Here is a 23,530-nt window from a genome sequence, read left to right as displayed (position 1 = left end):
CACCCCAACTCCCCAATTGGCCCTGCTCTGAGCCCAACCAGGGGCTGCACCTAGGGATTGGGCCTGCCCTCTGCCACCCGGGAGCAGGCCTAAGCCAGCAGGTCGTTATCTCCTGAGGGATCCCAGACTGCGAGAGGGCACAGGCCGGGCTGAGTGACCCCCCCACCCCCTGAGTGCACGAATTTTTGTGCACCAGGCCTCTAGTAGTCTTATAAAATGATGAGTAAAACAATCAACCATAGAGAGATAATCCTTCACATATCTTGAGAATCCAAAAACATATGCCTTGATTCCTTTACCCTCCTTTCTTCAAAATATGACGAATGCCTTGTATATATTCCCTCAGTTATCATTTGTCTACAACATGGAGCTTTTGGAAATGGTTGGGGGGAAAAACAAAAGGACCCCTCCCTCCCCCGCCCCAACCTGTCTGTAAGAGAAAGTTGACAAAGACAAGTGGATTGATTACTCCAATGTGTCTCTCAGACATTTAGTTTCTGTTAAGTCCCCTGGTATCAGTGAAATTTTAAAAACTGAGATGCAGGAAACAATCCAGAATTTGACAGCTCATGATAAATGAGAGGTTTCAAAAAAATGGGATGACTGGAGATTATGATATTTAAAGAAAGATTCATTGCGCTCAATTTCTGGAGATACTTTAAGTCTTTGGTTCTTTACTATTTGGTATGTAAGTCCAAAGAATTTTTTTGGACACAAAGAATTTTTTTTTTAAATAAACATCAACCCTCACATACCTTCATGTACTAAAGTCTACTTAATTATTTGTCCAGTACTGAGCTTAAAAATTTAAAGCCTTTACTTTTGACATTTTCTTGAGAGTAATGTTTGAGGTCAAATTCACTCTTACCTATTTCTGCATATCTACTCTAGAAACCTGGGAAACTTTCCAAAGTGAATATCAGAATACAAGTAATATAGAAAACTTAACTCCCTGAAATTCCAATCTTACATCTACCTATTTCACCAAGGATTGCTGGCAAGTACCAGAGGCTAGGAAAGAGGCATAAAACAATTTGCTTCATTAAGATTTAAGAGCCTCCACAAGAAACCAAGAAATTCTGGTTCCTAAGTCTGAAGAAATGCAAACAATCCTCCAAAGCTCATTATTAAAAATGAGTTGAGTTTTGCAAAATCAAACATTCACCCAAAAGGCTAACCTAGAAAATTCATTTGACAATACTTCTAACAGGTCCATCCTTAATATGGTCATTGTGACCAGTGAGTGACAAGAGGGAGGTTGGAAGGGCACAAAAAATGAGGCAAAGTTCCTTATTTTAAAAACTACTCAAATATATACTAATAAAATGTTAAAGAAAACAGGGTATGAGTAAATCCCAAAAGTTCATCTGATCTCCTATTTCAGGTATTCCAGCTAAAGAGTTTTGGCTTTTATAGCTAGAATTTATAAAATACAGCTGTAAAAGTCAATCCAAAAGCTGTAGGTAACTCAATACATCATTGCTGCAAAGAAATCTGATTTGAAGGAGTTCCTACTTCAGATTTTGGCTGGTATGGAGAATTTCAAGATCACCATAACCTCATCTGTGTGTCTCTCCCCTGAGCCTCCTCCTCCACGCCCCACTTCTCCCCATGGGAAGTCTACTATTGAGCCATGAAAATGCAATTTATTAAACACAGATACTAGTACTTGGAAATAACTTTTAAAAATATTTGGTTATCACTTGTCATTTTAGAGATCTGATAATGGTTTTAAGTGGAAGTGCATGAAAAGAGATATTTATCAACCTCAGAAATCTGTTTTTATAAAAACAAACGATTTTTGTGAAACTAGCTTTTTCAAATGAACCATCTTTAGATTTGAAATTCAACATTACATGCTGTACTGAGTTTAGTAGTATCCCCCAAAATTTATGTCATTACCTTAGAAATGTGATCTTTTTGAAAACAGTCTTAATTTGTAATCAAATTAAGATGAGGTTATACTGGATTAGGACACAATGACTAGAGTTTTTATAGGAGGAAAGTGAGAAAGATGTGGACACAGAGACATAGAGGAGATACACAGGAGAGAGCCATGTGATGATGGATGCATTTGTAAACCTAGGAACACCAAGGATTGCTGGCAAGTACCAGAGGCTAGGAAAGAGATATAAAACAATTTGCTTCAGAGCCTCCAGAAGAAGCCAACTCTGCTGAATTTTGAGTTCTGGCCTCAAGAACTGTAAGACAGTAAGTTTCTGTTGTTTTTATCCACTCACTTTGTGTTACTTTGCTATGATAGCCCTAGAAAACTAATACACACATTGTTCCAATGGAATTTCCATCCCAATAATATCTATTTTAGGAGGCATTTTACCAGCATAACAATGTGGATGGATATCACCTATGCAGAATCAAAAGTCATTTCTTTAGAAATAAATACTGCCTTCCCTAATATTGCCTAATTAGAACCAAAAGAGAAATAGTACCTTTAGAATTTAAAGTTGTTAGAGAGTAATAGGATATAAGATATTATTACATCCAGTCCTATACTCTCTTTGCTCCAAATGAAGAAACAGGTCCCAAAAGAAAATGTGACTTAGTTAAGCCCCTCAATTTATCTTACTCGGGGCATTTTGCATGATCTAGAGTAGCATGTGATATATAGATCATATGATCTGTCATTGTAAAAAAAAGATTTAAAACATACACTTCATTTAAAAAGTCCGTTAACTAAAAGTTTTGGGAGTAAACTAATTTAAGAAGCTCAGCACATTATATAAAATGTTAACTTTATTTTTCTTGATTTTTTTTTTTTACAGAGAGGAAGGGAGAGAGATAGAAACATTGATGAGAGAGAAACATCAATCAGCTGCCTCCTGCACACCCCCCACCAGGGATGTGCCCGCAACCCAGGTACATGCCCTTGACCGGAATCGAACCCGGGACCCTTCAGTCCGCAAGCCGACGCTCTATCCACTGAGCCAAACCGGTTTCGGCTAAAATGTTAACTTTTATGAGAAAGAAAAGCACTTAAAGACTCAAGCTCCAATTTCTTGATTTTAAGGGGTTTGTAGGTATGCATTCAAGGTTAACAGATTTTTATTTTTTTATTTCAATTCTTTATTTGTTTAAAGTACTACATATGTCTCCTTTCCCCCCCATAGACCTCTCCCCGGCCGTTCCCACCCCCTACAGTGGTCGGCAAACTGCAGCTGGCGAGCCACATGCGTCTCTGTGGCCCCTTGAGTGTAGCTCTTCCACAAAATACCACGTGCAGGTGCGCATGTACAGTGCGATTGAAACTTCATGGCCCAGGCGCAGAAGTTGGTATTTTGTGGAAGAGCCACACTCAAGGGGCCAAAGAGCCACATGTGGCTAGCGAGCCGGTTTGCCGACCACTGCCTTAGCACATGCCCTCACCCCCCTAATGTCTGTGTCATGGGTTATGCTTATATGCATACATACAAGTCCTTTGGTTGATCTTTTACCCGCCTCCCCTGCCTTCCCTCTGAGGTTGGACGGTCTGTTCAATGCTTCAATGTCTCTGACTCTGTTTTTGTTCCAGTTTATGTTGTTCATTATATTTTTAAAAATGTGTTTTCATAAGAATTTAGGACCATTCATACCATTTTTAAATAACGGGGATGCTTCTCTTTCAAGCTTTTGTGGTAATTCACTAGAGAGAGTAAACTATATAACTCAGCTTTTTTGTGCCCACTCGACACATGCCTGAAGGGACCACTTAAAACTCCTTGCTATATTTTAAACTCAGGCTTGCAGTAGGACTCTTGTTTTCCTGAGGCCCACAAAGACTAGACTTACAGTTAGTTCTAGAGTGCTCATTTGGCTGGACTTCCAGCCCACATCAAGTACTTTAGTGTCAAATAAAAGCAATCTTCATGGAGCTTAGCCACTTAAGTAGCTCTCCAGAATGGGTAAATATTTTGTGTCTACTCTTGATCTCCACTGTTAGGGAAGGGTCTCACAGAGGTGTAAAGTGGTGGAAAGTTTATTTCAAACATCTAAAATACAGTATGGATACTTAAACCCTTGAGGTTCATGGTTACAACTGAGAAGCACAAAGCTACCTACTGTAATTTACCACAATATCATTTTCATAGTTCTTCCCTCAAGGGAAAAGAAGAAGTATTCTAGAGTCCCATCCTAAAGGAAAATACTTAGGAATCAAGCCTGGGGGGGCTCTCAAAATAGAATGAAGAAGGCTTCAAGTCTATCTCCTATGGACTTAGGAAAATGATGCCTCTTCAAACAAAATCTATTTCCCTGACTAAAGCTTTGTTCACCTTGTTTCTCACACACTTAACCTGTTTTCCTCTTTAATCTTCATCTATCCAAATGTTAACCCACATTGGAGGTCTTAATTTAAAAGTCAAGTCCTTCCATTATGGTTTTCCCAATCTCCCCCATCAAAATTAGCCTGTTTCCCCTTGATATTCCCAAAGCACTTTGTCATAGTGTATGTTGCTTTTAAATTATTTGAGTATATCTGTCTGCCCCTGCAACATCTTTTTCCTCTCTTCACTTCCAATTAAAGTTATTTAATAAGGATTTATTAAACGAAGTGAGGTGAGTAGGACTACTGATTCATAACATCACACTCTCTACTCGTCTTAGATTAAACTAGGGCGGAGAACCTAGAGCAACCCTTGAAAATTGGGCAAATGATGGTTTGATCAGAATTACCACACATTCAAGAGAGTTGAGTATATTGCAATCTGCATCTAAAATGTCTTAAACTTACTGGAAAGTAATCACAAGAAAATATAAAGGTATAAAATGAGCAATTTTAAAAAATCTATAGTTACTGCAATGTTTTGAGACCAGGTACAAATAATGCTACAAAAATGTCATCTTAACCCCCGCCCCCCCCCAAAAAAAACCTACTGATTCAACCAATCAGCAAACACTAAATGTTAAGTAAAGGGTATAAAGAAATATAAGGCACAGGTCTAGGTCCTGCCCTTAAGGGCTTTCCAGTTTAATCAAAGAGAGAACTAAAACATGACCACATGGAAAGATAACTGGCAGTAAAAGCATTTTACGACAACTGCCAAAAAAGACTGCATAGCTGGTGTGGCTCATTGGTTGAGCGTCGACCTATGCACCTGGAGATCACAATTCGATTCCTGGTCCAGCATATGCCCTGGGTTGTGGGCTTGATACCCAGTGCTGCCAATTGATGATTCCCTTTCATCATTGATGTTTCTCTCTCTCTCTCTCTCTCTCTCTCTCTCTCTCTCTCTCTCTCTCTCTCCCTAAAATGAAAATATATTTTAAAAAAAGATAATGTGAGATTTCCAAGAGCTGTTGAGAAATGCTAATAAACAGAATTTTGGACTAAGATAGTACAGATTTCAATGAACACATAAGGTCTGAAGTTACTTATATACAAAGTGAGGTGGTTTGATCGACGACCTACAGGTTTAGCTTCCAGCTCTGAAATTTTATTGTACTCCTTTTAACATAATTATAGTGACTTGATATTAACTGACTACCTCTTAAATGGAGTTTTCTTCCTACTCAATATGAAAAAGCTGTCAGTTCCCAAATAAGCAGTATTATAAAATTATTTTTAATATAAATATCCAAAACTGAATGCTATATATCTATTAAGAGGGTTTGATATTTCATAAGAAAACTTGAGTTGGAGGCTTTTTTTCTTTATGGCATTTCTTGCTGTGGCTTCCAAAACTCAAAACAGACTTTTAAATGGACATTTCCCATTCTTGAAAGATATATTTGAGATTATTAAATTTATTATTGTCTCTGTGGACAAGAAGAGCATAAACTTGCAAAAGTTCATTATCATTATTAAAACAATTTTTCTTTTTTGTTCTTTTTAACTGTCATCGCTTTTATGTTTAGCAGTCACTGATGGTCAAGAGTACAAATATATTCTGAAGCCCAGCCAAAGGTTTTTTTGTATGTGTGTGTTTTTTTAACGTGCAACACTCAAAACAAAGCAAATATTGGCTTAGTTATGACACTTGTTGTTCTAATACATTAATAGCCTATTGTTCACTGTGGTTGTCTCAACAAGATAATACATTGAAAAACAGCGTTTCCTGATAGGAAGTGAATTCCCACTGTGTGTCACAGGGCCCTAGCCAAAGGCTGGGTGGGCTCCAAAGGAGAAACGCCAGTCCCTTCTGGGATTGCATAACAGACCAGAGTAATGATTAAAGGTTTTCTTCTCTCTCTCTTGTTTAAAATGGTTTTCTGCTTCAGCTCAAACTACAAGCTATTTGACTAGTTTTGCTAAGGACTGTTTTTCTAAAATGATTTAAAATGTTTTAGAGTTTGTTCAACATCCTGTAGACAGACAGCAGTATCCTGTATATTTCTGACTATAGTGAATTTCCTTAGACATAAATACCACAATGGATGGGGTAACTTGACAAAGAAGGTATTAGGATGTGTCATCAAGACATAGTGTGACCATTTTCAAGGTTAATTTCATACAAGCAATTGTTTTAGTCATTAGACTATCTGAGGCATGATGACTGCAACAGGTTTTTATAACTCAGATACAGTTTAGTAGGCTAAAATTGAGGCTCAATGAGTCCAAGCACCACGACCTTATTCCATTTAGAATTTGATTCGTGAGAAAATGATTCACTAATGTGGACACACACACAGAACAATGTGCCTGCACAGCAACTGCCAGTGAGTGCCCTTGGAAGACACGAAAACGCCCTTTAAATATTGCAAATACGCTTCATTTTCAAGACTGAAATTTGAAGAACTTGCTCTGCCCCTTCCGCTTACCAGTGGACATTAGAAAAGTTCAACAATGAAAGAAATAGGAACAGTTGTCACTTAGTAGACTTCAGTGAGATTGTCTCTGCCATCCAGTCGGTCCCATCATTTAATGCAGTGTTTGGGTCCTACAAAGTACTCAATACATTTTGATAAACTGAACCATATGTCAAACAATTGATATAAAAATTAACATGGAACACCAGTAGTATAATTATCTAACATTACTTGGATAATAAATAATATCTCAAGTTTTAGAGAAGTATACATAGTCAAAGTATGTTAAGCCTTCTGCCAAGAAGTTAGGGTAACCAGCACACAAATACACACTCCAGGCCAAAAAATGTCTTTTTATCTTCCTGTTGTAATTACACAAATCAAATGCTGAAGTTCTTATGCCATTTTGCTTTCAGGACAGGTGTCATTTGACAGAATTACAAGAATAAAATTGTGAAACAGGCAGTGCTAAACAGCCCACGTGTGAGACAGCAAAGATTCCTGCTTCAGTGGCTTTATAACTTTGCTGTGTAACTTGATAACTTTGCTGGCAGGATGATGGTGTACAGTTCACCTCTAAGGCTGATTCCTCAGGACCAAATCTGAAAATGTTAGCTATGTCAAGCAATATCAATTTTAGCATTCAGGGAAACAAAGAGCAGGATTAGAGGGCTAGAATGTGAAAACAATTTAAACAAGGGGGCTGAAGCCAAGTTTCTAAGCCCTTAGGATTAGTTTTGAATGGTTAGATTCATTGAAAATTACAAGGATCCGTTTTAAAAACAAACATCACCTCACTCGGAATCTTCTCCTCAAGTATTCAAGTTTGATAAAAGGACTTGCTTTTACTTCTGGAATGGGTTTTGTGCCTTGGAAATCGACATTTTACAAAGGAGAGTTTATGTAAAATATAGTATAATATTCAACTTTCCTTTTTTACATCCTTAAACTTTCACATAGCTTAGGCCATATGGCAGGTCAAATAAATTACAGACCACACAATATATACAAAAGATGTTTTTAATTAAATAATAGAAACTTCATATAATTTAGGTTATATAGCTTAAATCAATATTCCAACAAAAATACTAGGTAAATATTACAGTTGGAAGGGTCATTAGAACTTGTCTATTCCAACATCTCATTTTATAGATGGTAAAACTGAGGAACAAGGAATTTGTAGGTGAGTTTATAGGTGATCTACCTATAATCTCATACTCAAGTTACTGAACTCTGAACCCAACATCATCTCATTAATCTGCCGGAAAATGAGCCTTAGAGCAGTGCTTACCTATGTGTGAATGGCTGAGACAGTAGGGGCCTACCTTTGGTATTCTAACTACAGGAGAAGTTGGTGAGGGGTTCCCCACTTCCACACAATACTATCACCCCTTTCTTATAGCACCTGGGTTCTGGATTCTGTCCCAAAATGGAAGTAGAAGACTAATGGCATAAATATATCTGACTGGGGAGATGGAAAAAACTTGAATATAATCCAGATATCTATCAAAAGGTGTATGAATAAATAAATTACAGTATATCCAGCCACATACTGAAGTACTATACAGCCATTAAAAAGAATGAGGTAGCTGGGCTGGCTTGGGTAAAATTTGCATAACATACTGGAGTAAAAAGAAGGAGGTTTGGGAGCAGCTCCATAGGAAGTGGTAAAAAAAAATTTCACTCCATTTTTACAATTACATAATTATTATAAGAAAAATAGGAGTATTATTGAGGATAGTAATCAACTTTCTTCAAAAGTTACAAATAATATCTATTTGGAATTTCAATGTTTAACAGCAAACTGGTTGGCAAGCTTTACTCCAGAGCAACTTTAAAAGTGTAAGAGTATCTAACTGTATTCTCCAGAGTTCAAATGGACAGTAGAAATTATCTAGCTCAGTGGATGGAAACCAACATTTTTTAAAAAAGAAAAAGAACACAAAATAGCCGTGTTTTCTGAGCTGTAAGAAAAATTTATTCCAGAGATTAAGTGTGGGTATGTGGTGTATGTATTGGGTCATGATACAAAACATATTGAAAGCAAGTTTTAAAGCCACTTACCCAAGGTGATATAACTAATAACTACACTGAGTACAGGCAATGATTAATGAAATGCTACACAACACTTGTGATAAGAGATTTACCTAGTATCAACTTGAAAATTATTTTCTTGTTGAGATTATTTATATAGCTAATTCTACTGCTCAGATATTAAAAAGCAAATTTCCGAAATTTCTGATATACTAGTACATACATTATTTAAAGCAAATCTTTGGTTTTCATGTCATTTATAAGAATGATTCTGGGTTAGTATCTAAACATTTCTTACCAATTCTAATATAATCCTTTTAGTAGTTCTGGAATAGGTATGTCTTTATAAAGAATATTAGGATTCTAAGCTGGAAAAGATCTTAGAGAGCTAACCCAAATCCCTAATATTACAGGTGAAGATACTAGTGTCCAAAGAAATAGCCTGTTGATTCCCAGGCTAGTGCTTTTTTTCTATGATACAATGATTTTACTTTATTCTTAAATCCTAATCCCTATCTACCTATCTATCTATCTATGGCCCTAATATGCAAATAGAACAACCAAACAACGGGTCGCAATGACGTGTACTGACCACCAGGGGTCTCGCATGGAACATGGCAGGCATCGGCAGCAGGCGGCAGAGCATGGAACATGGTGGGTGTTGGCTGCAGCAGGATAGTGAAGGTGAGTGGGGGCGCCAAACCAAGGCGGGGCGCCGGTCACTGTCACTGTCTAGTGGTTACTAAAAATTCTTTGCTCCTGTGCGCCACGGTCCCGCCTGGCACTCACACCTGCTGCCGGTGCCAGCCCCACTTGCACCTGCTGCCAGCTCCTGGTGCCAGTCCCGATCACTCGGTTCCATCAGTGGGTGTAAGTGGTGGCTGCTGGCCCCCATCACCTCCCTGAGGGCTTCTCCACCATCCCCTGCTCCTGAGGGGTGATCTGGGCAGCAACCACTGCTCGCACCTGCTGATGGCACCGGCCTCACTCCCACCCACTGCTGGCGCCCACACTGTCAGTATGTGGAAGCAGTGGCGGGAGCGGGGCTTCTGGCAGACAGGGGACTGGGGACTGCAGAGGGAGGGGCTGGGCAGGGGTGCAGAGGATGGGCCGAGACCTGCTGCTGTGCCCACTGCAGCCTCCCGGCCCACAGTTCCTTTTAAGGTGCACAAATTCATCCACTGGACCCCTAGTGACGTTATAAAATTGCTAAACACAATTACTACCAAATTACAAAGAGGAAACTGAAGCAAGGAAATGTTAAGAAGCCCAAGTCCAAAAAGGATGACACAATGTCACCCCTCAAGCTTTGCTGAAATCTACCAATTTCAACATTCAGCTCTGATTTTATCTAGGGCAAGTGGTTCAACTTGCTTGGACAGAATGGGTGTGTCTACCCCACAAGGGTACACAATGAACATGCACGAGAGGAGAGGAAGAAAACAGTCAGTTTAGACATCACCAAACACATCCTCTCTCTCAACCAGCCCACTTTGGTCAGTGCATAATTAAACACTTCACAGGCATTTAAATACCAGCTAGAAACAGAACCCTAATGTGTGTGTAGAGGAGCAAGTCAGACCCCATTTGCAAAGAAAAAACTGCTGAACATGAACCTCATTAAATAACAATAGGTCTCCTATAGTTTAACTTACCGTTCATGTCACAAACTCTAGAAAGAACACAGAAGCACAGATAAGGCATGGAACAGAACTTTGGGCTGTAGCCTTCCCCAACTCTTCTGACAAATACCCAACAGCAACAGGACAAAGCATCATTATAATGGAAATAAAGGCTCTTTAGATGCTGCCTTTTTTAAAATTCAATGAACCCCTCTTACACACAAAGTTCATGCTATGATGACTCGAAATACAGTACTGCCAGATTATGCTATTAATACTCCAATAAATTCAGTGTAAAACACTATTCCAGTATTTTCCTTAGTTTAAATAGTCAGTCATCCCCAAAACAATTAAACACAATTCAGTAAATCACTTAAGAAAAACAGAGCTGACAGTGAATAGGAAAAAATTTAGTTGAGTGATAAAGCCACAGGCTTCTCCCCAAGAAGCATATTGCATGTTACTAGCTGCTGGCACAAAATTAACCATCTATCTTATCTATGCTCCCCTCTAAGCTGTGCATGATCACTATTACAATAGACAATCCACTACTTACAAAAAAAATGGAAGCTGCTGTGCATTTCTTAAGCTGGTTTTGTGTGGCAATTCTGATGCAATGATGCCCTAAAAATGAACTTTGTTTTAAACAGCAAGATATCCACACTCACTGCGGTTAGAGCAAGGGTGGAGCCCACTATGGGGGAAACAACACACCCAGGCAGACTTCAGTGAGAGCAAACTGCACGTTAATATTGCCATAACATTTTTCAGGGCCTCAGAGTCCAAATTAACTGGTTAATCCTCCTTAAAGAAACATGGGGAAAGTTCATGTTTGTAGATCAGTTTTCCTGCCATGAAATGAAATACAGACTATTTTTTTTTTGAAGAAAGTAAAGATAAAATGCATGGTATATCACAAAGCTTAACTAACAAAATAGAATGTTAGGTGGAAGTGAGTGAACTACTACAAAGGAAGTCCAAACATGCCAACTTCTAAGTTTAGCAACAGCAGCTTCAACATATCTCAAGGTGTCAGTAACATTGCTCACTCTAGAACTTTACTTTGGCCCATTTGGCAAAAACAGGGGATTTGAACATGAACATAAGCATTACCTACCCTTCTCTACCAATGCTCTAGGTCTCCTGGCAATCGGAAACAATAAAAGCATTTTCTTATCAACTAACTAGTAAGTACTGCCTTAAAAAATAAGAGATTTGATTTATGGGCTTCCTTTGGCAGAATACTGAAATGAACACATAAATTATTTTGATGAAAATCACTAATATGCATACTATACTTTGAAAAAGTTTGTAATTGCCAACTTTTAAAAATAATTTCATGAGTTTTGATTTAAAATTTTATTTATTTAGTTCTAAATAAGATACTCAGTAGTATGCATACATATATATCTAAAAATCTTTAATGGTGTCTAAAATAATTTATCAGTTATTGAAACTATCACCAAAGATCGATTATTAAAAGTGATTTTATAATGGGGGAAAAGGAGACTTATGTAATACTTTAAACAATAAAGAATTTAAATTTTTAAAAAAGTGATTTTACTCAATACTACTTTTTGAATATGCACATTCAGAAACACAACCAACTATTACTTTTAACTAAACTCTTATAACTCATGAAATAAAAAATGTTTCTCAGTGAAATACCCAAGCATGTAAAAAATAAGTTATATAATAATTTACATAGGATTTATAACAAACAATAGAAAAGGATTGGGGGGGAAAAGAGGAAAATGTTATTTTTAATGATACATTACCCTCATCAACAGCTACTCCCTCACACTGAAACAATAAATTAGTCTGGAGTATTGACCATTTCGATATTTTGAGAGATGTCTAAAAAATCGTTTTTCAGGATCCTAGGGAGGGAGTGATGACTGATCTAGCCTTTTGTTGAATTATGAGGTCACTCTTACCATAAGATAAATCAACCCATTCCAAAATAATCTTTCCATAGTTCAAGTGCCTGATTTATTTTTTAACCATAATATGTAATTATAAATCATCTGTTTGCTTTCCCCCAAACTGAATAACTCCAAGGTAGCAGAGTTAGATATTATATCTGAAGAATCCCATCTTGATACTTTTTGGATTTGCACTGCTGGAAATGTCTGTTTTCAAGTCAAACTTCACTTTCGCAGCTGCAAAGGAAATGACAAGAGAAGAAAAACACAGCCAATATATATCAGCAATTAATTCCATCCACAACTGCCCAGCTGTTTGTGCATGGAAGAATCAGTCTGTTTCCTTTTGGGGTTTTCACCACTGAAAACTGATACTGCACATTCAGAGACACAGGCTGTTTGTAACATGTCAGGAATGTGCACAAGATCACACAGAGTTGAAGAGACAAAATGAAATCCAGATCTAGTTTTCTTGGGACTTGCCAGTAATATTTCATAGCTTAAAAAAGAAAAAAAAAAAAGAAAAAACCCAATCACAGAAACAGCAAAATACATGAAAAAATATCCGCCCTTCTGAATATCACCCTTCTAATAAAGAGGAAAATCTGCCAGTGACATCAGATTTAGTATCAAGAATAGACACCGATTTATTGGCTTAGACAATGTGTGACATTCTCAGGAATCCACATGCCCCCAGTACGTTAAATCCAGCCAATACTTTTTGGACTACATAGTTGCTTGCCCAATGTGTAGTTAGTCCCTTTAAAAAATCCTTATAAATGTGAAAGTTGTTGAGAACCAATGCTTTCACCACAGTCATGCAGAAAAGCAAGTTTTTCTTGGTTAGTTCTAATATTATTTGGCACTCACATACACCTGCCTGTTTCAGGAATTCATGTAAATTTATAGATCCAATCTTTTAGGAAAACTCTCAAGCAATCAAATGTCTCCTTCCCACTCCCCATCAGTTTTGCAGATTTTATAAAAATACTCCATTACTGAGTGCTAGAGGCTTAACATAAATAACAGTATGGCTCAAGTTCAACTCAAGAAGTATTCTACTCCCCTCTCTTTCTGCCCTCCAACTCCATTTTTTTCAAATATTTATTTCATTTAAATCTTATAAAAACATACAATATTTTAATACTGTAACTTGTTTTCAGTGTGTAAAATAACTTGTGAATAATTGTTATGAAAATTAGAGAAAATGATATTTTTAGAACAAAATAATTCAAAATAATTTTAGCTATCTTACTAATTTTTTATATACAACTAAGTATCCCCGTAAGTGAATTCATTGTTCTAACATAATTCATTGCTTTCCCCTTTTACCACACAAGAATTCATGCACTCCTAATGGTCTTACATTCTGAAACACAAGTTGGATGAGACTCATTTGGGGCACCACTAAGGGCTGGGCTTAACCAATGAGGAAAAGGTAAACTGTCTGCTCCAAATACAAGAGCGACATTCCATAAGCTTCAGAATGACGATGCTCTCAAGTGCCAGAACTCAAACCAGCTCAATGAGAAGTTGTCTGCAGCTAAAGTGCTGTGAAAGCACTAAGTGTGACTTGTTAAAGAAATACAAGGTGTCTCAAACACGTGACAGACTAAAAACAAAGCACAAAACAAAAAAAAGGGGCTATTTTCTTAACACCATTTGATCAAGGGTACATCAGGGGGAGCAAAGTAAAAGTTTAATCTTTGGCTGATGGTGACACTAATTTCTACAAATATAACTATCAGTGACTCAGACAGACACAGGGATGAGTTTTGCTTGACAAGCTTCAACTCTGAGAGACATTTAGAATAGCTTGAAATGTCTAAAGCAGCGGTTCTCAACCTGTGGGTCGTGACCGCTCTATGTTCAATTTGTAACAAGGAAAATACATCCTGCATATCAGATATTTACATTACGATTCATAACAGTAGCAAAATTACAGTTATGAAGTAACAACGACAATAATTTTATGGTTGGGGGTCACCACAACATGAGGAACTGTATTAAAGGGTCACGGCATTAGGAAGGTTGAGAACCACTGGTCTAAGGGAAGGAACCTCCCAACCTGCAGATTGGCTAAGGAAAGAAAAGATCTCTCTAAACTGTTTAATTTAGGTCATTTAAACTCAGGATAGTCCAACTAGAGCCTGGGGTAGCATTAAAAGACCCTTTAAGGGGGGGGAAAGGATATTGATATGAAATTACTGATTCATTTGAAAAGTGGTTCTCTCCCCAACAACTTATTATAATATTTTTAATTTTATATATGTACTTATTAAAATTTTCAAATATACAGAAAATTTGAAATAATCTTACACCGAGAACCATATAAGCACTACCTGGATTCTACCATTAATACTGTATATAAAATAAGTATAGTATATTATCCACACTGTACTATATTTATTTTATCACATGTCTCTTCATCTATCCATCCCTCTATTCATCTGTTAATCCAACTTATTTTTAGTGAATTATAATGTAAATTACAGACACCAGTATACTTCCCCCCAAATACTTCAGCATGCATATCATTACCTAGAGTTCAATATTTGTTTATGATTTTTTTCTTTCCATGTAAAATTTACACACAACGAAGTGCAGAAACGTAAGTGTACACTTGTAAAACCCAAGCTCCTATCAAGATATAGAACATCACCTTCACACCAAACAGTTCCCTCAGGCCTTTTCCCAAGCAACTCCCTCTCTCACTTCCCCAGAGGCAATCACTATTTTGATTTAAAACAACTCCTAACAATCGTGTTTTTGCAACCTATGCATTAGAACATTCTCACTATATCACATAACTTATAAGGTTCCACAAAATTATCAGACATGAACAAAATAGATGAAGGAGCCTGCAGGGGGAAAAACACGTTAGCTAATCAATGATTCTCACTCATCATTGATGTTTCTATATCTCTCCTTCTCCCTTCCTCTCTGAAATCAATAAAAATATATTTAAAAAAAGAAAAGGCAGTATAGTCTCACCTGCTCCAACTACTCTACTTCTTAGGTTAAAAAAACAAAATACAGTTTAGAAAGCTTGGCTGCCTATACTAGTCATCCAACTGGTCAGTAATTTATTGGCCGAGCCTAGTCTAAGGCTCTTAGGCAGCAGCTCTGCACTTCATTTTAGGATAAAAAGAACTAAAGTTTTGGAGATAATGCTGTCTCTAAGGAAGAGCTCTCCCACTTTAAGAGGCTATGCATCTTAAACAAATTTTTTTTTGGGGGGGGGGGTTGGTTTTTAAAATGCCTTTTATTTTCAGTGTTCTCATATGGAAAAAGAAAAAAGTAAAATCTTAACTCAAAAAGCTGTGTGACTAAAGAGATAATCACTGCAAAGTGCCTGGCATATAGAGAGTGATCAAAGGAAAGAAAAGTGGAAGAAAAATTGATAGTATGAGGCAGTTCAAGAATAAGTACATTCACATACTGCTTCTAAGCATCTGTGCTTTCCTTACTCATTTTGTACATGCAAAGAAAATAGCAAAAGCAAATAAAGCAGAACTCTTTGTTCAATACTGAGATAACAAGTTTTTACATCTAATAAAAGGCTACTTATTTTCCCTTTGCCTTCCTATTATGAAGGAACAGGGGTGGGAGGGGAGGAAAACAGACTTTTCACTTTGAAGAACTGCTTATACCTTATAAACTTGTATCTTCATCTGTCTTTTTATAAACAGCTCCCGTTGCCTAGCAAGATCTTCCTTTTTCCACCAAGTGAAAGTTCAAGGCTCTGTTAATAATCCAACCTACTTTGCTGATCTACTCTGTACAAATTTAAAGCTCCTTCATCCGTGTCTCCACAGTGCTTTAAACAACAGCATTCCAGAACAACTCATACCAGCTGGCTGTTTCCAGGGGTTTCCCCTACTTGAATGGGAGTCCCTCTGTATCCAATGCCTAGCATCCTGAAACCATCCATGTCTGCGGAATGGATATACCTGGGGAATGGGTATTCAGTTACAATCAAAGTTGCCCGGCCGGCATGGCCCAGTGGCTGAGCATTGACTTATGAACCAGGTCATGGTTGGATTCCTATGCATGCACATGTCCGCTTGTGGACCAATCCTCAATGGGGGGCATGAAAGAGGCAGCCAATCAATGAGTCTCTCTCATCATTGATGTTTATGTATCTCTTCCCCTCTGAAATCAATATATATGTATATATTAAATAAAAAGACAAAGTAGCAAAAAACTCTATTGAACATTCACCAGAAAGGAAAGCAAAGTGCCAGAAAAACAGGGGGTCAGGGAGATGATCATAGAGCATATTAAAAGGCATGAAATTAAAAAAAGATTAAAAGCTAACTGTGGCAAACATCTGTGTTCTCAGAGAAATGACTGCTGCTAAGCAGTTGAAGTGCCACTGGAATAAGGCACACTGCTGTGTGTTTTATACAGTTATCCATGTACCACTCACAGCAACTCAATCAGGTAGTACTATTAGGCTCCTTTCATAGATGAGAATGCTGAGATTCAAAAAGTTTAAGGAAACAGGTCACACTAGTAATAATGAAGATAAAAAGTAGAGAAGTGACTTTTTGTCAGAAGTGATTTTCATAATAAGTTAATTTTACAATGTGGAGGGGGTCTGGGGTAAAGAAAATGCAGACAGTTGTGGGGCCACCAAACAGTACAAGAGATGCAGCTGAGGGAGCAACTCTCAAGGGTAAAAATAAATAAATAAATAAAAGCCTGGACCAAAATCAAACCGTAGCTGAGGTGATAAGAGGTATGTGAGTTCTATGTAGGAGTAATCTTCATGGAACAGTCTGCTAATCTGGAGTTATAAAACCTTAGTCAGAGACGGCCCTTGAAGCTCAGAAGTGCTAAAGAAAAACGAGAGCCTCGCCAAGCTGGTGAAACACAACTCCGGTCTGCGGGCATCTCTGGCCACATTCTGTAATTTCCCATTTAGGAAAACCCTGGTTTTGCCTCCCTTGCAAAGATGGATTTGTGAAGGAAAGCCTCCACCTTGAAGTTTAAAGCCTCAAATCCCACAGCCCTCTGACTTAACTCCAACAAATAGCACTCATGACACATTGACTCACAATTGTCTGTTCTGGGATAGCTCTCTCATGTGCTATGAGCAACTAGAGAACAGGGCCCCTCAGGACCTCGTACAGGGGAACTTCGAAAAATATTATGGTTGATAAATGAATACTGTCCTTTGCCTAGTTAATATCTGATAGTTCGTTATTTGTTAAAAGAGGTAATCCAGGATTTAAAAAGAAGCAATTACAGAAAAGCCTGTAAGGTTACAGATAAATGCAATATGCTTAGTGGTCAAATAGGTTTTCTTCTGGATAAAAAGTAAAAAAAACATAACCTACAATGACTGGCAAGTTAAACCTAAGAAAGCTGAGGTCAAAATTCAGTAAATCATTAGGTCTGAAGATCAGGCATAATCCCCATCTAAAACAAAAATTAACTAAACTAGTGAGCTTGTATTGTATCTGAAGGTTGCCAAACTTGAAATAAAAAAAACACACACACCAATATGTAGCTTTGACCCTACCATGGCATAATGCTTCCAAAAACAACCTGTTTTATTTACCACTCTTAGAGGAAGATAAAGACTACATGAAAACAAAACAAAACAAAAACAACAATAAAAAGTGAAGAGTAATATTTACTCTTAAAAAAACCTGGATTCACAATTTCTGCTTTGAGGAAAAGTCCAAAAATAGAACAGAAAACAAGTAAAAATAAAATGTAACATGAATACACAGCATATAAAAACATTCAAGACACATGAAATATTTTGTTAAAATATATTACTTTTGCAATCTTGTCCAGTCAAGAAGACAGCATAGGTAAATGTGGTACTTGAATCCTCCCACAATCACTTTGGGATTTAACAATTATCTACAAAACCACTATCTTTCAGAACACCTGAAATCTAGCTGAACAGAAGTCCTACAACTAAAGATATAAAGAAGAAGCCACATGGAGCCTGGTAAAAGAGGCAAAGACATGAAACGGGCTGGTCCCACATCCACGTGTGGCATATTAAAATCAGGAGGGATATCTTGGCTTTGGCGGTCTCCTCTGAGGAGCAAGGAATCCCAGCCCCAAACCAGCCCCACCAGCCTAGGGTTCCACTGCCAGAAAGAGAAGTCTTCATAACTCTGGCTGTGAAAACCAGGAGGGATTGTGGCTGAGACACAAAGCGCTTCTGGAGTCTCAGGCAGTTCTCTTAAAGGCCCCACACATGGACTTACTGGAAAACTCTGAGCTCAAAAAAGCCAGGGACACAAGGGGGAGAAACTAAACTGGCTTCAGGGTGAGCACTAGAGGGGCAGCTTTTTTCCAGAGAGAAGTGCTGGCAGAGGCCACTGTTCCCTTGTAGAGCCCTCCCACCAACAAAGCCAGAGGCACGTGCCATATCTGAGTCTCCATCAACCCTGCTAAACTGTTAGCCCCACCCTGGTATTCCCTGAGACCCACCCCACCCAACTTGTGGGTCTACCCAAGCTGCTTCCAGGGGCTTTTCCACACAAAGGACCTGTCTTATGCTGTAGACTTTACTAAAATTTCTCAAATAAGCAGTATCTGGCCTCAGTGTGCCGATACCTCTGGCTAAGTGTCCCCGGCTCAGCCACTAACATCTGCTGGCCTTGGTTGGCCTCACATGGGCACCTCCAAGCCCAGGACAAATAGCAGCCATCTGCAAATCACTTTGTAGCTCAAGTCAGGTGACCCTGGGCAGCACACAAGTTGCAGTTGACCTTGGTCTACACCTCCTAGGGGCGCCAGAACCACCCCTACAAGCAACCCACTCAAAGGGTGGACTGAGTGGGCACCAGAGCCCTGCTGGATTAAGTCCTGCTCCGTAGGGTAGGCCCCTGTACAGCTGAACTTCCATGGTGGTTATAGCTAGTCCTCGTAGCTCATTGGCCTGGGGATAAATCCCTCCCATTGAGGTGCCAATAGTAATCAAGGCTCAACTACAACAGAAGGGGGTGTACACAACCCACATGGGGGAGGGAACATACCTGGAGTGTCAGCTCAGGTGATCAGGGATACTGTGCCACTGGATCCTACAGAAAACCTACAACATTAGGCCACTCTACCAAGCCCGGAAGATGTAACAGCTCTATCTAATACATAGAAACCAACACAGGGAGGTTGCCAAAATGAGGAGAAAAAGAAATATGTTCCAAATGAAAGAGCAGAACAAAACTCCCGGAAAAGAACTAAAAAAATGGAGACAAGTAATCTACCAGATGCACAGCTCAAAACATTGGTTATAAGGATCCTCAATTATCTCAGTGAAAACTTCAACAAAGAGCTGGGAAACATAAAAATAGAACTAGAAAACATAAAAAAGAACCAGTCAGAAATAAAGAATACATTAACTGAAATGAAGAATACATTACAGGGAATCAACAGTGGAGTAGATGAAGCAGAGGATCAAATCAGGGGTTTGGAAGAAAGCAGAAAACACCAATCAGAACAGTAAAAAGAAAAAAGAATCCAAAAAAATGAGGATAGTATAAGGAGTCTGTCTCTAGGACAACTTTAAGCATACCAACATTTACATTACGGGGGCGCCAGAAGGAGAAGAGAGAGAGCAAGAAATTATATTACAGCTGACATACAATATAACATTATAACATTATTGTATGTCAACTGTAATTAAAAAATAAAGAATTATTTAAAGTAATATATCTATATATATTACTTTTGCCTTGGTCAGCTCTATCTAAAGGTATAGGACTAAAATTGTTGCTTTTTCTAAATATGAGACAAAATCTCTTTAGTTGGAAAAATGTTTCACATTTCAAATAATTTACCCAGTTTTTTAAAAAAAAGCCATACCAAAATTTTTTAAATCTTGGGAAATTTAAATATTCTCATCCAAAAAATTCAAGTTCTTAGCTTTGAACATTGCTATAAAATAGGTAGGTGGCCAAGTTGACAAATCACATGGCTTAGAGGTCTAAACTTCTCCAACATCAAGCTCTAGAACACAGGCTGCTTCTCTTTGACAAGAACCACATTCCATCCTCTAAAGCAGTGGTTCTCAACCTTCCTAATGCCACGACCCTTTAATACAGTTCCTCATGTTGTGGTGACCCCCAACCATAAAATTATTTTCGTTGCTACTTCATAACTGTAATTTTGCTACTGTTATGAATCGTAATGCAGGATGTATTTTCATTATTACAAATTGAACATAATGAAAGCATAGTGATTAATCACAAAAACAATATGTAATTATATATGTGTTTTCTGATGGTCTTAGGCGACCCCTGTGAAAGGGTCGTTCCACCCCCAAAGGGGTCGCGACTCACGGTTTGAGAACCGCTGCTCTAAAGTTATTAATAAGCTTTTTTCAAGACAGTGTTTAGACATTTTCTCCCCATTTTCACTCCCATTCCTCAACCCTTCTAGATCCACTTGCCCTTAGTGAAATTATTTTCGGATGATTGTAGATTTGCTACCTTTCAATTTCTTCAGGCATGATAGGAGGTTTAATTAAAACAAAAAACAGCCCTAGCTGGTGTGGCTCAATGGAGAGATCATCGGCCTGCAGACTGAAGGGTCCCGGGTTCAATTCCAGTCAAGGGCACATGCTCTGGTTGCGGGCTTGATCCCCGAGTAGGGGTGTGCAGTAGGCAGCCGATCAATGACTCTCTTTCATCATTGATATTTCTATCTCTCTCCCTTCCTCTCTGAAATCAATTAAAATGTATATTTTTAAAAAATAAAACAAAATCAACCATAAAAACAGAACTGGTCTTTAAACAAGTCTCTTCTTTGCATTTTAAGGGCAGTACAGTTTACTGCATCACACTCTGTCCCCAAGTATTACTAAAGTTGGAGATTAACTTGCTCTGTGCCAAATCTATGGCTGTACTGATTTTAATCTACTCTGATTTTAGATTTTAAAATTTTCTCTTTAAATCTTAGTTGGTAAGTCAATTCATCAACAATTCCTTCTACTTTCTGCTTAAATTCATTTTTCCTTTTAGCAACAATTCATTCAACACCTATTATGTGCTGCAATTCAGGGCATAGTATAGTGGAGAATGCAAAAAATAAATGAGACATTATCCCTGATCCTAAGCTAACAGCAACTTAGAAGGTTGGGGGAGGAGACAGCTTCTTAAACACTGTGCTCCTGTGTTATAATAGATATACTGCAGACTCAGATAAAGGAGCCAATTTGAAAGGTTCGGGGGGAAGTTACAATTGGAGTTTGGTATCTGGGGGAGGAGATGGTAAGTACAAGCCTGGCAGAAAGATATGCAAAGACAACATACTTCTTAATAAACTGGTACTTTGACACATGGCTTTACTTTAAATGAAAGAATCACACATTGCAACTAATGCAAAAGGGAAATAGAAATTGTTACTAGTTAACAGCTTACAGTGGTTTATATAATTCAAACTATAGGAACCCTACAATCGACTAGCAAACCATGTAGTTTAATGTCATGTGCTTTTGCTTTCACCCTAATTTTTTACTTGTATGCTAAGAAAAGAAACTCGAAAGCTATTTATATCCCCCCCCTTTTTTTAGAACAATGCTTGTTTACACTGCACTAACCAGTGACTTAGAAATAATTAAGACCAATTATCTTGAAGCCATTCAAACTGTAATCTGCTACCACATCATCATGGAAGTAGTGTAAGAATGTTCTAGGTTAATACCAAGGTTAAAAAACAATGACATGTCAATCTGGAACACCAGTACCATACCCTATGGGCTCAAATCCTTAAAAGTCTGAGCATGGTAGATTTAATGAAAGGGGCTGGAAAGAAAAAAATAAAACTAATCACCAAGCACTGTGTTTGTAAGACACCTAAATTCTCAAGGTTACTGGCCCAGAAAGATGCTGACACATATAGAAAAATTACTTTTGTGGATTGGAAAACTGGGCTAACCTCATGAAAGGTGAAAAGTATGCCATATTAAATCGCTAAGAACAGATAACCTATTTTATCAAGTTACTATGGAGTGAAAATGCCATAGGGCATAGGCTAACATTTAAGATATGTTTTCACATCCAAGCACACACATAAAACAAATTCTCTTTTATAGAGAATATTATAAACACCATCATTTGCAACACACCCTATATAACAACCTGAATGAAAATATCTTCTAAAACAAAGTTAGTAGTATTATTTATATTGTGAATTTTTTACTCTAAAGATTCCTTGCCAAGTTCTTTTAAATAGTGATCTCTCCTATTCAATATAAGATACAGCCAACTTTTTAGAGCACATAATTACACAAATCAAGGGTCATCTGTACTTTATATTCATGAATTCACACCTATAATACCTAATCTCTGAGAAAGAAAGGAAGGAAGGGAGGGAGGGAGGGAGGAAGGAAGGAAGGAAGGACGGACCTTTGCAAAATGTTCAGTCTGAAGGGGTTAATCCTCATGTAGGAATTCCTCAATGAACCATTGATCATTGGACAGTGTATAAGTCCCTTCCTCAGAAAACAACAAACAATTCAGGAGAACTGCTCTTGAGTCTCTGAGAAGGGAGGTGACTAGTGCAGGACAAAAACTGGGAGGAAGAAAGAAAAGGAGGAGCTAAGAAAGGAGATGAAGAGACAATTTAAGAAACTCAGAGTGGCTTGAGATAAGGAGGATCAAGTAACTGTGACAGCAGTCTGAGGCAGGGCACACCCAAAGGGAGCTATGTGGCTTATTTCAAGGGGGTGGAAACTGAGCAAGTGAACAATTTTGGTTTTGTTTAACTGAAAGGTTGTGCAATCCTACAAATGGGAGAAGGAAAAAGAAGGGTTGGTTTTTCTAATATAGAAAAAGTTAGGAAGTAATAAAGGGTTATCACTTAAAAATATTAAAACAAAAAAAGGAAAGTAAATACCATATATGAAAATGAAAACTTGAGAAATTAAAGGAAAAACACTATAAATTCCATGTAAACCCAGAGCAGCATTATTTATTGATTGTCATGAAAAGCTCTTTATCCTGTGGATTCTGCCATCCTCCAAACAACAAGATTCTTATAAAGCATACTAACAAGAATTTGGGGGTATGTGGGTCATTGTAAAGTTTTTCTTCACTCTAACTTTCAATTTGGCAGCTTACAGAAACAATCCTCAATGGCTAAGTTTTTAAAACTCCAAGATAAGCAGGACTTGACTCCAGTGGGCTATTTCCAAGTTGCCAAGCCATTAATCTAAAACAGCTCTTAACCTCTTTA

The 23,530-nt window shown here is 37.9% G+C and overlaps 1 protein-coding gene across 4 annotated transcripts in view; it reads right to left on the bottom strand.

Annotated features, from left to right (window-relative positions):
• Positions 1 to 23,530, bottom strand: part of ADD3 (adducin 3) — a 121,796-nt gene that overhangs the window by 38,323 nt on the left and 59,943 nt on the right. Inside the window, exon 1 of one of the 4 annotated variants that reach the window (XM_006778700.2) lies at positions 15,976 to 16,026. The exons of 2 other annotated variants lie outside the window; for them this stretch is intronic. The gene's annotated coding sequence lies outside the window, so the exon portion shown is untranslated. Of the gene's footprint in view, positions 1 to 10,953; positions 10,976 to 15,975; positions 16,027 to 23,530 lie in introns of those variants that run through there. One more of the 4 variants, XM_015557990.1, reaches the window with a different exon arrangement.

The sequence above is a fragment of the Myotis davidii genome, unplaced genomic scaffold (genome assembly GCF_000327345.1).
Source record: "Myotis davidii unplaced genomic scaffold, ASM32734v1 scaffold107, whole genome shotgun sequence".
In the NCBI taxonomy this organism is placed as follows: Eukaryota; Metazoa; Chordata; class Mammalia; order Chiroptera; family Vespertilionidae; genus Myotis; species Myotis davidii.
This window is presented reverse-complemented; position numbering and strand designations above follow the sequence as displayed.